We start from the raw sequence: 15,228 nt of genomic DNA on the forward strand, positions 1-15,228 counted from the left end.
ATATTATACTTAAAAATGTATAAAACGGGTATTAAACGCGAATTTACAAGCTATGGTAGCATCCCGTTTCGGTTCTTGAAAGATGATCTGAACGACCCCGTCAGATTGTTTGGCTAATAGAAAAGCGATCTGAGGAGGTCGTTAAGGCCAATTTCTTCTGTTTCATCCATTTTTTGGGATGATACATAGTATATAGCATCCTGTTAAGCACCAAGTTTTGATCTGCAAAAGTATTGATGGAACATACTATGTATCATCCATAGCTAGTAAATTCGCAGACGGCTAAAAATCGATAAGGAAATTATTCGCCAAAAATCCGAAATGTAATCATAAAATATGTTTAAAAATTCGACAAAAAACGCCAAACATACAATTCATGTTTTATACGGGTATAATACGGAAAAAATCGGACATATTTTGTCGCATTACAAGTTTAGAATGCAAGAAATTGTCAGAATTGCTCATTAACTACACATGCATAACTCAAATTTTCATTTATATTTACTCGCTAACACTTTAGTTCTTCGATATTCTTTAGGTATGGAAGGTTCTAACTTAAGTGGATTTTCAAAACCTTCCATTTTGAAGTTGCATCATACCTTTTATAGTACGTTCTTTTCCATTTAAAAAATACGGACCATATTTTTGGGTAATTATAAGCCTGGATCATAGAATTCGTGTATTAATCCCTAGGTTTGAAACATTCGCCTTATTATTCATATTATACTTAAAAATGTATAAAATGGGAATTAAACGCGAATTTACAATCTATGGTAGCAACCTGTTCCGGGGCTTGAAGATGATCTTAACGACTCCGTCAGATCGTTTGGCTCATAGAAAAGCGATCCGAGGAGGTCATTCAGGCCAGTTTCTTCTGTTTGGGATGGTACATATTATGTAGCATCCATTTGTTGAGCTGATACATACTATATAGCATACTGTTGAGCACCAAGTTTGGATCTGCCAAAGTAACGATGGTACATACTATGTAGCATCCCCTTTTGGGCCTAGAAAATGATCTGAACGACATCATCACATCGTTCGGCTCATAGAAACGCGATCTGAGGAGGTCGTTAAGGCCCGATTCGCCTGTTTTGGATGGTATATAATATGTAACATCCATTTTTCGGATGATACGATCTCCCACACACTTGTATAATCTACAGATCTCCCACACGCTTGAAGAAGCAAAGAAAGGCTGAAACTATCAACAACAATACCATCTCGAAGCCGCATTTGGAAGAAAAGTGACAAAGACTCTTTGGGGTTTGGGACATTTAAGTAAGCTCGAATCATAGTATTCCATATAAAAGTATCTGGAGACTGATTTTCATCAAAAATAGACCGTGCATATTGCAAGTTCTTAAGCGACGAACAAGAAAAGATTTGGCGCAATAGCTTAGCTAAAATGAAATTATTTTTTACGTAAGCATGGATTTGAATGAGATGATCAAATTTAGTTGATTCTTGGAGAATGGACATGATTTTCTGCTCTATAGTTTTGGCGTGGTGGTTAAAAAGTCGAGACACGAACCTCACGTAAATTTAGTCAAGTTAACGCGATGGGGAATAACAGACTGGTTCAAACCTGTAAATTCAACAAAGAAGAAATACTCATTCTACTATTCCACTTATGGAATGACCCCATTCCTACATAAGTCATTGGGTTCCCATTCCTACATAAATCATTGGGTTTATTGCATGTAACACTCTCATTTTATTAAATATCCAAAATAATAAAAATAATAGTAATATAATATTGACTAAGTCTTAAGTTAAGTAGAGTGGATATGTATGTTTGACTTTGTAGAAAAAATAGGGAAAATAGTTTGTTTGGTTTGAAAATAATTTAATAGGAAATTTTTTAAGTTTTAAAATGATTTGTAGAGATTGTATCAATAGTGAAACAGGGAGAGAATAATTCCGAAATTATGGGAGAAAATATGGAAAGTTTCTTAAAGTAAAATATGGTAGAATTCTTTAGAATGAGATGGGTTTTTTAAAAAATGGAGGTTTTTAAGAAAAACTAATTTTTCATTAGAACTAGACGAGTTAAAACAAAGAAGAACGGAGCACGGATCATGCGTATTCTAGCTGGCGCGGAATTGGTTTTCTTTCATATTCTAGATACGTTTTCGCGATACAGGTGAATAGTTATTTTGCTATTTTTCTTCGAACCTATAGTTTAGTTTTACGTGTATATAGACATATTTGTCTGTCCAATGTTTCTGTCCATTGTTACTGCTCATTCTCTTGTTATTTTCGGTGTCATGTCGTATTATTAAATTAAACTCTGTTGAATATCGGAAATTGAAATTGAACTTTCGAAGAAGCTTGATTGGGCCCGTTAAGGGTGGCGCAAGCCCAAGAGACAGAAATCGTCCCTCATAGTTTTTACTTTTTTTTTGTTGTGGTTTTAAATTCATATTGTTGTATTGATTGTGGATTGTTGGTTTGATGTTTGGGTGATGTCGGGGGACTGTTAGAGCTTGAAAGGGCGTTAATGGCGGCTCAGAGAAATCGCTAGTAAAATGAATGTGAACTGTTATTGTTGTTTTTGTGTTGATTGGAGATTGGGGGTAGAAAGGGGTTGAGGTTTGGTTATTGTTGTTTGAATGGGTGCTGGAAAGGGGCTGTCAAAGCTCAAAGAAACCGTTAATGGCGGTCGGATCCATAATTTGGGGAGTGATTTTGAAACTGGAAATTGGGAGTTTCTTTGTTAATTAATGTTGTGGGGTTTTCCACCCTAACAAATTTCGGTGGGTTTGTGTAGGGTGGTGTGTGGAGGTTTGTGGTGGCTGGGAAACTACCTGCTGGCACTGGGAAGGAGATGACCGAGAGAGAGATCCAGTGCTCCCAGTCGGTGTTTAACAGTTTAAATCTGTTGCTGTGGTTGGGCCTTGGGCCGAAACCAATTAGTGGGGCTTGGACCTTAGTTGGTTTTCTTTGGGCCCGATTTTATTTTGTTTTGGTTGGGCTGGTTTTAATTTAAGTTTTTGGACCGGTTTAGTTTAAGTTCTATGGGCCGAACCAATTAAAGTTTGGGCCAGTTTAATTTCATTTCTGTTTTTGGTTTGGGCCAGTTTCTATTTTTATTTTGGGCCGACCCATTTGACTTAAAATGGGTCAAGGTGAGTATTTAAGTGTTTAGACTTTTGGGCTTTGGTTTTGGGCCTTGGTCTTGGGGCTTTGTCTTGTTTAATTGGATTAGGACAATGGGTTGAACTATTTTAAACATGGGTTATGGTTTTGAGCTTTGATTGTGGACTTTTGACTGTTTAATTGTCCTACGTTTTATGTTGTAAATTGTATGGATAAATCAAATGCTAAAAGGGTGCGGAAGCCTGCATAATTGGTTTGTCATTATCTAAGAAAGATTTGATGTTGATATTGTGTAATTTTTGACACGTGACAAGAGTGAAATTTTATGAGACATAATATTCCTAAAACGCTATGAAAATGTTATGTGGTATGTTTGGAGCTATTGTGACGTTATGTGGTATGTTGGCATTGTTGTTATGTTAAATGATATCATATGTTAGGATATCTATTAAATACAATATCTTTGAGAAATTGATATAAACACTCCATTATTATATATGTGAGATGCTACTATGAGGTAGTATAGTATTTGTGGATATTTTCCATGGGATTTTGGCTTCGTACAATAATTTATTGGGCATGTGAAAGAATGAAAGTTGTTATGAGATATATTGAGATATTTCTAAATATTGTGACTTATTGCAATAATATATTGGCACGTGAAAGAATGAAAGTTGTTATGAGATATATTGAGATATTTCTAAATATTGTGGCTTAGTGCAATAATATATTGGCATGTGAAAGAATGAAAGTTGTTATGAGATGTATTGAGATATTTCTAAATATTGTGGCTTAGTGCAATAATGTATTTGACATGCACGTGATAAAGTGAAATGATTATGAGATATATATGTATGACACCTGAATAAATTACGTAACGAAAATCCTAGAACCTAGCTACCACAACTCATGTGATTTGGCCCTTGTGATGGGCGTATGTGATATGATTGGCCCTTCTGGCGTTTCAGTGAATCTGAATGGCCCTTTTGGCGTAAGTAATTTGATTGGCCTTTCTGGCATTTCAGTGAATCTGAATGGCCCTTCTGGCGTAGCCGAATAGTGGCTTGATTATTCCATTCGCAAAATTAGAACGAGACGCGCGATATTTTTATGCCGAGTAGTGGCAGTACTCACATAATGGCTTTCATGTGAGGGTTACCTGGTATATGATATCCCGCTTAGGGTAGCTACGCACGGAGTGGTTCATTATATGAGGGGAGGCATGTGGATGTATATGTTCGGCGTTGGGCAGCGATTGTGGTAGCCAGGGAAACTAGGTAAGACATAGTTACGACTGGATTTTAGGGACACGCAAAGAAAGCCTTAAATAATATAATTATGGTAATATGTTGGTTAATGATATATTTTTAAATTTATGATTGTATATGGTGTTGCAGAAGGGTGGGCCAAACTAATTACTTGTGCAGAGATGACCCACTCTGTAATTGAGCAGGAAATACGGTAAGTATAGAATATGCTCCACTAGTTATTAGTTTAGTTAGAACCTAAGACACCTCGGTAGAGGAACTAAATGCCTTTTATTATGCGTATGGTTTGTTGTGTGGTTAGTGGGAAGTTAAGGCGCCTCAGTGGAGGAACTACCTGCCTTAATTATTGTACTTAAAAATATTGTATTATTCGTTAGATGTTAAGGCGCCTCGGTGGAGGAACTAACTGCCTTATTTATTGGTATATATATATATGTATTAGAATGATTTGTATTTTAGGGCTACTCACACCAGCATTGTTTATAATGTTGACCCGATTTGCATGTTTGCTTATCAGGTGTGTTCATTAAATGAACATAGTTGATAAGTCTTGGCAGGATTAATGTTGAAGAAGGTTGGTTGATGCTTGTGGTTTGCATTAGTGTCGCATTCAAGATATGTTTTGTTTTTCCTTAAGGTGTAATAGATTTTAGTCGAGACAAATGTTGTTTGTATTTTCAGTTGTAATTATAATTAAAGAGGGTGAAAGGAAATTTGTAATTTAATCTTATTTGGGAGTTTTTTGTTATGAAGAGGACTTTTGTTTATTTAAAAAAAATTATTTGTTTTGAATTATCCGCGTAATTAAATAGATGATGGGTTTTTGGAAGTGGAGAGTGCATCACACCTCGAAAATCGAAGAGTCGGGAATTAATATTGTTTTTTCAAATTCTGTCGAAATTCGGGGTGTGATATTGCAGGTGATAGGTCACACCCCAAGTCAAAGGAGATATATGAAATGTTGGCTGAGATGATTGATCGGTTGTATATCGTGGGATACAAACCATTGATATCTTCAGTACTGCAAGATATAAATGACAAAGCAAAAGAACATGCATTGGCTTATCACAGTGAGAAGTCGGCATTTGCTTTTGGACTTTTGAACACTGCTCCGGTCTCCAATACGGATTGTAAAGAATCTCCGAGTCTGTGAAGATTGCCATTTGGCCTTCAAACTTTTATCTGTCATCTATGAACGGGACATAATTGTTAGGGATCGTAACCGCTTTCATCATTTCGTTGGAGGGTCTTGCACTTGTAGGGACTTTTGGTAATACCCACTTGCATGTTAATTGCATTTGCATTCCCCCATAATTCTCTACATCTAGTTGCAGCCTAGAATGTAGCTATTGGTGTGTGCTGGCTTGCTGGACCTACATCTAATGTCTAAGGTTAGCATGCTTTATACCATTTCTTAACCTTTATAGGAAATGATAATATTTAAGCTCAATTTCCATTACTTAGCTTTGTTTACGGTAAAATAAACTCTGAAAGGCAATACTTAGGCACCAATTCATCATAACACATATATGTAGAAACTGCATGTCCAATCACGCCCCAGTGCCTCACTTCACAGCAGTATACTAGTATATTTCGGAACAAATTCTGAAATTTATATATGTAGACACTTTTCATGAGATTTTGAAATATCTCATGAATATTTAAAGAGAGAAAAATTGGCAGTGACTCAAAAGTAGAAAAACAAGTATAAGGAGAAGTCTCAAAACATCTCCGAAACATCATAGAATTCTCTATTGACATACACGTGTTACGTTCAACAAACTGTAAGTAATATTTTTCATTCAAGTATTTTTTTTTCCTTCATAATACTTGAATAGAATACATTGTGTTTTGTAGACAAAAAGGGATTTTTTTTCTCTTTCATGTCTAGAGCGACTGCGCTCGGATGGGCACGAACTGACTTGCTTGTGACCAGTGTTTTGAGCGCACCTGCACCTCCGATGGGCGCGACCCTCCAGTGTTTTGGGCACACCTGTGCCTCCGATGGGCGCGACCTGCGCTCCACCAATTTCAGCCCGAAATTCACTGTTTCGGAAGCTTTTCTGAAATAGTATAAAAATAGGTTTTTTCTGTAGAAACCTAACTTTTCCAAAACCAAGAAAGAGAGAGATTATAAGAGAGAAATTCTTTGTGAGTTTAGTATTCATTCTTTGTGAGTGAATTGAGAGACTTGTAATATGTTACTCCGGACATCTAGTAAAGCTTGGAACTCGCAGTGTGGACGTAGGCAAATTGCCGAACCACGATATATCTCGTCTTGTGGTTTGTTCTTCTTTTACATTAATTGTTTTACTTTATATGCTTGTTATTTGATATTGAGAAGTGTTGGGATATTGCTTGGAGGGTGTTGAAGTCTTGTCTATTGAGAAGGATCGATCCTTGTGTTGGATTGATCCGTTTGTTGTGGGTAACGTTGTTTCCGCAATCATTTATTCACATCAATTGGTATTGGAGCGTAGGTATACGACCTAGGATTTTGAGTTTAGTGCTCGAAATTTGTGTAGACAAGGTGTTCAATTAAATTCCGAGGTGAAATTTTTTTTGGGATATTGTGTGTAACTTGAAAGATGGCTCCCAAGATGTCAAACGCAAGGTTTAAAGTAGAGAAGTTTAATGGGAAGAATAACTTTGGGATTTGGCAAGTCCAAGTAAAGGACATCCTCATCCAACAAGGTTTGCACAAGGCTTTAAAGGGGATTAAATCTAAGGCGGCGAATATGAGTAATGATGATTGGGAAGAGTTCGATCTTCAGGCTTGTTCATCAATCCGGTTATGTCTTGCTAATGAGGTCATGTATAGTGTGATGGGAGAAAATACCGCTGCCGGTATTTGGCTCAAACTAGAGTCTATGTATATGACCAAGAGCATGACGAACAAGATGTACCTTAAGAAGCGTCTTTATCGGTACATGATGGTCGATGGTTCAATGATGCAAGAGCACGTTAGTGAGTTCCGTCGACGTCTAGCGGATTATTTGAATGTTGGTATGAAGATGGATGATGAGGATCAAGCGGCATGTTTAATATTCTCCTTGCCAGAAAGCTATGAGCATCTAATGACTACATTCATGAACAGAGAAGTTGTCGATTTTGACGAAGTTCAGAGTGCACTTCTTTCTTATGAGTTGACGAAGAAGACACGTGTAGAGAATAGCATTGATATAGGTCAGGGGCTAGTGGCAAGAGGAAATTCGTATGAACAGAATTATTCAAGTAATGAGAATTCTAGGTCCAAGTCAAAGAAGCCTTTAAAACATGTACAGTGCTACAATTGCAATGAAAAAGGACATTACGCAAGTAATTGTCCTCACCCGAAGAAAGAGAACAAGAGAGATGGTCAGAAGAAAGGTAAGGCAAAAATTAAGGCAAATTATGCTTCAGGCTCTGAAGAGGATGAGTTCAGTCTCTGTGTGTCCACACAAGACTATATGACCGAAAGGTGGATTCTTGATTCCGGATGTTCCTATCATATGTGCTCGAATAGAAAGTGGTTTACTTCTTATGAGAGCATTGATGGTGGTTCCGTTTTAATGGGTAATGACGTTGCTTGTAAGACGGTAGGAATTGGAACTATACGGGTCAAGATGTATGATGGTGTAGTGAGGACTTTAACCGATGTGAGACATGTTCCTGAGCTAAAGAAAAGTCTTATTTCTCTTGGTACCTTGGACTCCAAAGGCCACAAGTTTGTGGGCGAAGGTGGAGTCCTAAATATTGTTAATGGCTCTTTAGTTGTTATGAAGGGTCAAAAATATGGAACCTTGTATACTCTGATAGGTAGTACGGTGATAGGCGATGTAGCAGTGGGTGCATGTAGTAATGATTCTGAGTGCACTAAGATATGGCATATGCGTTTAGGGCATATGAGTGAAAAGGGTTTGTCTGAGTTGTGCAAGCGAGGGTTCTTGAAGAACTTGAAGAAGCCAAGTATGGGGTTCTGTGAGCATTGCATCTATGGGAAGCAGTGCAGAGTCAAGTTCAAGTCAAGCAAGCACACGACAACAGGCATCCTTGACTATGTGCATACGGATGTTTGGGGACCCTCCAGGGTGGCTTCCAAGGGAGGTAACCGCTATTATGTCTCATTCATTGATGATCATACTCGCTATGTGTGGGTGTATATGATGAAATCAAAAGATGAAGTGTTTGAGACATTTAAGAAGTGGAAGGCAAGGGTTGAGAATCGCACAGATAGGAAGGTAAAGACATTACGGTATGACAATGGTACTGAGTATACCTGTGGACCTTTCCAAGAGTTCTGTGTGCAACAGGGAATTGCCAGACACTGGACAGTCAGGGGCACGCCACAGCAGAATGGAATGGCAGAGAGGATGAATAGAACTTTGCTTGAAAGAGCAAGATGTTTATTGTCTAATGCCGTCTAGGCAAAGAGTATTAGGCGGATGCAATGTCCATGGCGTGTTACCCGCATTAATAGGTCACCGCACCAGCTATAGATTGCAGGACACCTTATGAGGTGTGGTCGTAACCCAATTGATTATAGTATTTTATGAAAGTGTTTGGATCGAATGACTTACTACCATGTGAGGGATGACAAGCTAGATCCTAGAGCTAAGAAGGTCATATTCTTAGGTTTCGCAAATGGGGTAAAGGGATATAGATTGTGGTGTCTAGAAGACCACAAGTTCCCGTCGACAGAGATGTTACCTTTGATGAGACTTCCGTGTTATCTTTCAAGAAGCGGAAGTAGTCGGGCAAGATATGGTGAGTCTATAGAAGTTCAAGCTACCGAGCTTGAGTTGTCCGATGCAAAGAGATGACCGGGTTAGATCATGATGAGGTACCAAATCATGGAACCACACAAAGCAAGGAAAGAAAGAGCAAGAGCATCCGCGAACTTGTAGTGGTGACCCTAGGCCACAGAGACAAGTTAAAGAAGTGCACAAGTATGGGCACGAGAAGCCGGTGAAACACTATGGTCAGGTGGATTTAGTGGCATATGCACTGAATATCGAAGATGATGAACCAGATAGCTTCAAGGAAGCTGTTAGAGATGCTCATTATAGAGATTGGTTGGTAGTTATGCAAGTAGAGATGGAATCTCTTGATAAAAATCATACATGGGACCTAGTTTTATTGCCAAAGGGCAAAAGGACTATCGGCAGTAAATGGGTGTTCAGAAAGAAAGAGGTCCTTCCTGAGTCCGACAGTACTGGGTACAAGGCAAGAGTGGTAGCAAAGGGTTTTTCACAGAAGGAAGGAGTCGACTACAATGAGGTATTTTCCCCGGTGGTCAAACATACATCCATTCGTGTGTTATTGAGTTTAGTTGCTCACTTCAACTTGGAGTTAGAGCAACTTGATGTGAAAACTACTTTCTTGCATGGGGACTTGGAAGAAGAGATCTATATGAGACAACCTGAAGGGTTTGTCGTTGCTGAGAAAGAAGATTATGTATGCAAATTGAATCGGTCACTATACGGGTTAAAGCAATCACCCAGGCAATGGTACAAGCACTTTGACACATTCATGATGCAACATGAGTACACCCGAAGTAAGTATGACTGTTGTGTCTACTTTAGAAGGCTTCGTGGTAATGACTTCATCTATCTCCTGCTTTATGTGGATGACATGCTTATTGCTTCCAAAAGCATGGTGGAGATAGACAAGTTAAAATCTCAACTTAGCTCTGAGTTTGAGATGAAAGACTTAGGTGGAGCCAAGAAGATACTGGGCATGGAGATTGACAGAGATAGGAAGAAGCGACGGATAGTTGTATCTCGGAAGAAATACCTTCGTGAAAAGTAATTTTCGATTTGGTATGGAGAATGCAAAGTCGATTTCTACACCTTTAGTTTGGGCATTTTAGGCTTTCAACTAAGTTCTCTCCTAGTTGGGTGGAGGAACAAAAGCATATGGCTAATGTTCCTTATGCAAGTGCCGTGGGCGGTTTGATGTATGCTATGGTGTGCACTACCGGATATTTCAAGGCAATTAGTGTTGTAAGCAGGTATATGGCAAATCCTGGGAAGCAGCATTGGGAGGCAGTGAAATGGGTACTAAGGTACTTGAAGGGTACCTTGGATGTGGGATTAGCTTATGGTGGAGGCACTTGTTATGTCAGTGGGTTTGTGGATTCTGATTATTCAGGTGATCTAAATAGACAACGATATCGATCGACTACTGGTTATGTGTTTATGATGCATGGTGCACCGGTTAGTTAGAGGTCTATGCTACAGCTCTGATTGCTCTATCTACTACCGAAGGCGAGTATATGGCGAGGCGTTGAAAGAGGCACTATGGCTTCGAGGTCTTCTAGATGATATGAGTATTGAGCAGAACAGTGTTGCTTTGTATTGTGATAGTCAGAGTGTTATTCATTTGGCGAAGAACCAAGTTCATCATGCTCGGACCAAGCATATTGATGTCCATTATCACTTTATATGGGATGTCGTTGAGGATGGTGATGTAGCACTTGAGAAAGTGGACACCCATGACAATCCTGCTGATATGATGACGAAAGTTGTCACCGGAGTTAAGTTCCAACACTGTTTGGACTTGCTCCAAATCCTACATGTTTGAAAGAGCCCTTTGTGGGCATGGCCCTTCGAGGCAGTTGACTGCGAGTCTTCCTTGCTGGATGTGTTCCTACTGGATGTTTTATTGCTGGATGTGTTCGGCTTGGTTTTATGTGTTAAAACCTCACCGAGGTGGAGAATGTAGAGAAAAAAGGATTTTTTTTTTCTCTTTCATGTCTAAAGCGCACCTGCGCCTCAGATGGGATGACTGACTACTGTGACCAGTGTTTTGACCTGCGCGCCTCCGATGGGCTTGTGGCGACCCTCGGTGTTTTGCGCATTACGCGCCCTCCGATGGGCGCGACCTGCGCTCCACCAATTTCAGCCCGAAATTCACTATTTCAGAAGCTTTTCTGAAATAGTATAAAAATAGGTTTTTTCTGTAGAAACCTAACTTTTCCAAAACCAAGAAAGAGAGAGATTATAAGAGAGCAATTCTTTGTGAGTTGAGTATTCATTCTTTGTGAGTGAATTGAGAGACTTGTAATCTGTTACTCCGGACATCTAGTAAAGCTTGGAACTCGCAGTGTGGACGTAGGCAAATTGCCGAACCACGATATATCTCGTCTTGTGGTTTGTTCTTCTTTTACATTAATTGTTTTACTTTATATGCTTGTTATTTGATATTGAGAAGTGTTGGGATATTGCTTGGAGGGTGTTGAAGTCTTGTCTATTGAGAAGGATCGATCCTTGTGTTGGATTGATCCGTTTGTTGTGGGTAACGTTGTTTCCGCAGTCATTTATTCACATCATGTTTTTTTTAGCTTGTATGTGTTTTTATAAGAAGTTGTTGTTTTAATGCATGAATGTGCTTGTAGAAATGCTTATAAGACATTTTTTTTATAAGAAATGCATACACCCAATGACTTATGTAGGCCCCATTCCATAAGTGGAACAGTAGAATGAGTATTTCTTCTTTGTTGAATTACAGGTTTGAACCTATCTGGTATTCCCCATCACGTTAACTTGACTAAATTTACATGAGGTTCGTGTCTCGACTTTTTAACCACCAAACCAAAACTATAGAGCAGAAAATCATGTCCCTTCTCCAAGAATCAACTAAATTTGATCATCCCATTCAAATCCATGCTTACGTCGTCAAAACTTCTCTTAGTGAAAATAATTTCATTTTAGCTAAGTTATTGCACCAAATCTTTTCTTGTTCATCGCTTAAGAACTTGCAATATGCACGGTCTATTTTTATGAAATTCAGTCTCCAGATACTTTTATATGGAATACTATGATTCGAGCTTACTTAAATGTCCCAAACCCCCAAGAGTCTTTGTCACTTTTCTTCCAAATGCAACTTCGAGATGGTATTGTTGTTGATAGTTTCAGCCTTTCTTTGGTTCTTCAAGCATGTGGGAGATCTGTAGATTATACAAGTGGTAGAAGGGTACACACCCATGTTGTTAAACTTGGATTTGCTTCGGATTTGTTTGTGCAAACGGCTCTTATTGAGATGTATGCGAAGCTTGGTACTGTTGACGTTGCAAAAAATATTTTGGATGAAATGGATCAACCGGATATGGTTTCATATAATGTCTTGCTGGCTAAGTGTGTTTGAATTGGGAAAGTTGATTTAGCTCGTCAGTTATTTGATAAGATGCCAAAGTTTCTAAAAAGGATTTGGTTTCTTGGAATACCATGATCCATGGATTTATTAAACATAAAAATTGGTCAAAAAGTCAACCTGATGTGGGTATACCGCTAGGCAATTGTTCGGAAAAAAGGGGACATGAGTTCCGAGAGAGACTTGGTTTCTTGGAGCTCGATGATTGAAAGTTGATTTAGGGTTATTTGATAAGATGCCAAAAGTTTCTTGGCAATCTAATGAAGCATTAATACTATTTCATGATATGCAATCAGCCAATGTGAGTAGGCAATCTAATGAAGATCATGAGTGACCATGGTTAGTGTGTTGTCCGCCTGTGGCTTAATTGGGTGCATTAGGAATGGGAAAGATTGTCCATGAATACATAGATAGAAATAAAGTTGAGATTGCCGTGAAACTTGGGACTTCTCTTGTGGACATGTATGCAAAGTATGGGGATATAGAGAACTCACTCAAAGTCTTTAATGGTATGGGTGTGAAAGATGTCTTAACTTGGAGTGCTGTGATTATAAGACGTGCTAATCATGGATTTGGGGAGCATGCACTTGATTACCTCGCCAAGATAATTTCTGGAGGAATTAAAGCTAATGATATCACCTTTATTGGTGTGTTAAGCGCATGCAGCCATGTTGGTGTTGTTGATAGGGGTTGGACATACTTCACATCGATGAACGATAAATATGGTGTCACTCCTAAGATTGAGCACTATGGATGCATGGTTGATCTGTTGGGTCGAATGGCGCACCTCAGAGAGGCAAGAGAGCTTATTAGAAATATGCCCTTTGCTCCTGATGCCATTGTTTGGAGGACCTTCATTAGTGCATGTAAAATTCACAAGAACATGGAATTAGTAGAAGAAGCTACTGTTAATCTTCTTGAACTAGAACCTCATATGGATGGAAACTATGTGCTATTGTCAAATATGTATGCTCAAGGCAAGAAATGGGATGATGTTGTGAATGTTCGGAGGAGGATGAGAGATAAAAACATTCATAAGATTCCTGGGAGTAGTTCTATTGAAGTTGATAATGTGGTTTATGAGTTCATTGCAGGTTATAGGTCACACCCCAAGTCAAAGGAGATATATGAAATGTTGGCTGAAATGATTGAACAATTGATATCTTCAGTACTGCAAGATATGAATGACAAAGCAAAAGAACATGCATTGGCTTATCACAATGAGAAACTGGCATTTGCTTTTGGACTTTTGAGCTCCTGGGTCTACAATACTGATTGTAAAGATTCTCCGAGTCTGTGAAGATTGCCATTTGGCCTTCAAACTTTTTATCTGTCATCTATGAACGGTAGATAATTGTTAGGGATCGTAACCGCTTTCATCATTTCGTTGGAGGGTCTTGCACTTGTAGGGACTTTTGGTAATACCCACTTGCATGTTAATTGCATTTGCATTCCCCCATAATTCTCTACATCTAGTTGCAGCCTAGAATGTAGCTATTGGTGTGTGTCTGGCTTTCTTTGGACCTACATCCAATGTCCGAGTTGAGCATGCTTTATACCATCAAGGATGGGGTGTGCAATATATTTCTTAACCTTTATAGGAAATGATAATATTTAAGCTCAATTTCCATTACTTAGCTTTGTTTACAGTAAAATAAACTCTGAAAGGCAATACTTAGGCACCAATTCATCATAACACATATATGTAGAAACTACATGTCCAATCATGCCCCAGTGCCCCACTTCACAGCAGTATACTAGTATATTTAGGAACAAATTCTGAAATTTATATATGTAGACATTTTTCATGGGATTTTGAAATATCTCATGAATATATAAAGAGAGAAAAATTGGCAGCGACTCAAAAGTAGAAAAACAAGCAGAAAGAGAAGTCTCAAAACTTCTCCGAAACATCATAGAAGTTTATACAAGTGGATGCATGGTTGATCTGTTGGGTCGAATGGCGCACCTCAGAGAGGCAAGAGAGCTTATTAGAAATATGCCCTTTGCTCCCCGATGCCATTGTTTACGGACCTTCCTTAGTGCATGTAAAATTCACAAGAACATGGAATTAGTAGAAGAAGCTACTGTTAATCTTCTTAAATTAGAACCTCATATGGATGGAAATTATGTGCTATTGTCAAATATGTATGCTCAAGACAAGAAATGGGATGATGTTGTGAATGTTAGGAGGAGGATGAGAGATAAAAACATTCATAAGATTCCTGGGAGTAGTTCTATTTTATCAACTTCAATAGAACTACAATGTTCCTTGGGTATGAACATACAATGTTCATAGTCCATATTGGTGGGTATGAACACTCAATGTTCATATCTATTATTAGGTTATGAACATTTATTGGTTTAATGTTCTGGTTTATTGGTGTGTGAACTAATATGGCTTTCATCATGTGCATTGCAGTTTTGGTTTTGTGAGCACTCTGTAGTCATCAAGAAGGTAGAGAATCATGAAACCAAATTCCCGAGGTGTGCAAGGTGGAATTTGAAGACCTTACTTGATGCGTTCAGAAAGACACCAATAACAGAAATAGTTGTAAGTCAGATTGTTGTTGATGCTGAAGTAGCAACGGAGGATGAAAAGACTTTACTTCATGACATGTATAGTGATTTAGTCACAAACAATGAAGTACCAGTCCAGTCTACTGTAGAAAACATTGATGCATTGAAAATGGAGAACAAAGAACTGAAGGAGAGGGTCATCGAG

The 15,228-nt window shown here is 38.5% G+C and overlaps 1 pseudogene; it reads left to right on the top strand.

Annotated features, from left to right (window-relative positions):
• Positions 1–12,230: 12,230 nt before the first annotated feature.
• On the top strand, positions 12,231–13,994 carry LOC147474452 (pentatricopeptide repeat-containing protein At1g08070, chloroplastic pseudogene; annotated as a pseudogene).
• The last annotated feature ends 1,234 nt before the right edge of the window (positions 13,995–15,228 follow it).

Source organism: Coptis chinensis, chromosome 9 (genome assembly GCF_015680905.1).
Source record: "Coptis chinensis isolate HL-2020 chromosome 9, ASM1568090v1, whole genome shotgun sequence".
Taxonomy (NCBI): domain Eukaryota; kingdom Viridiplantae; phylum Streptophyta; class Magnoliopsida; order Ranunculales; family Ranunculaceae; genus Coptis; species Coptis chinensis.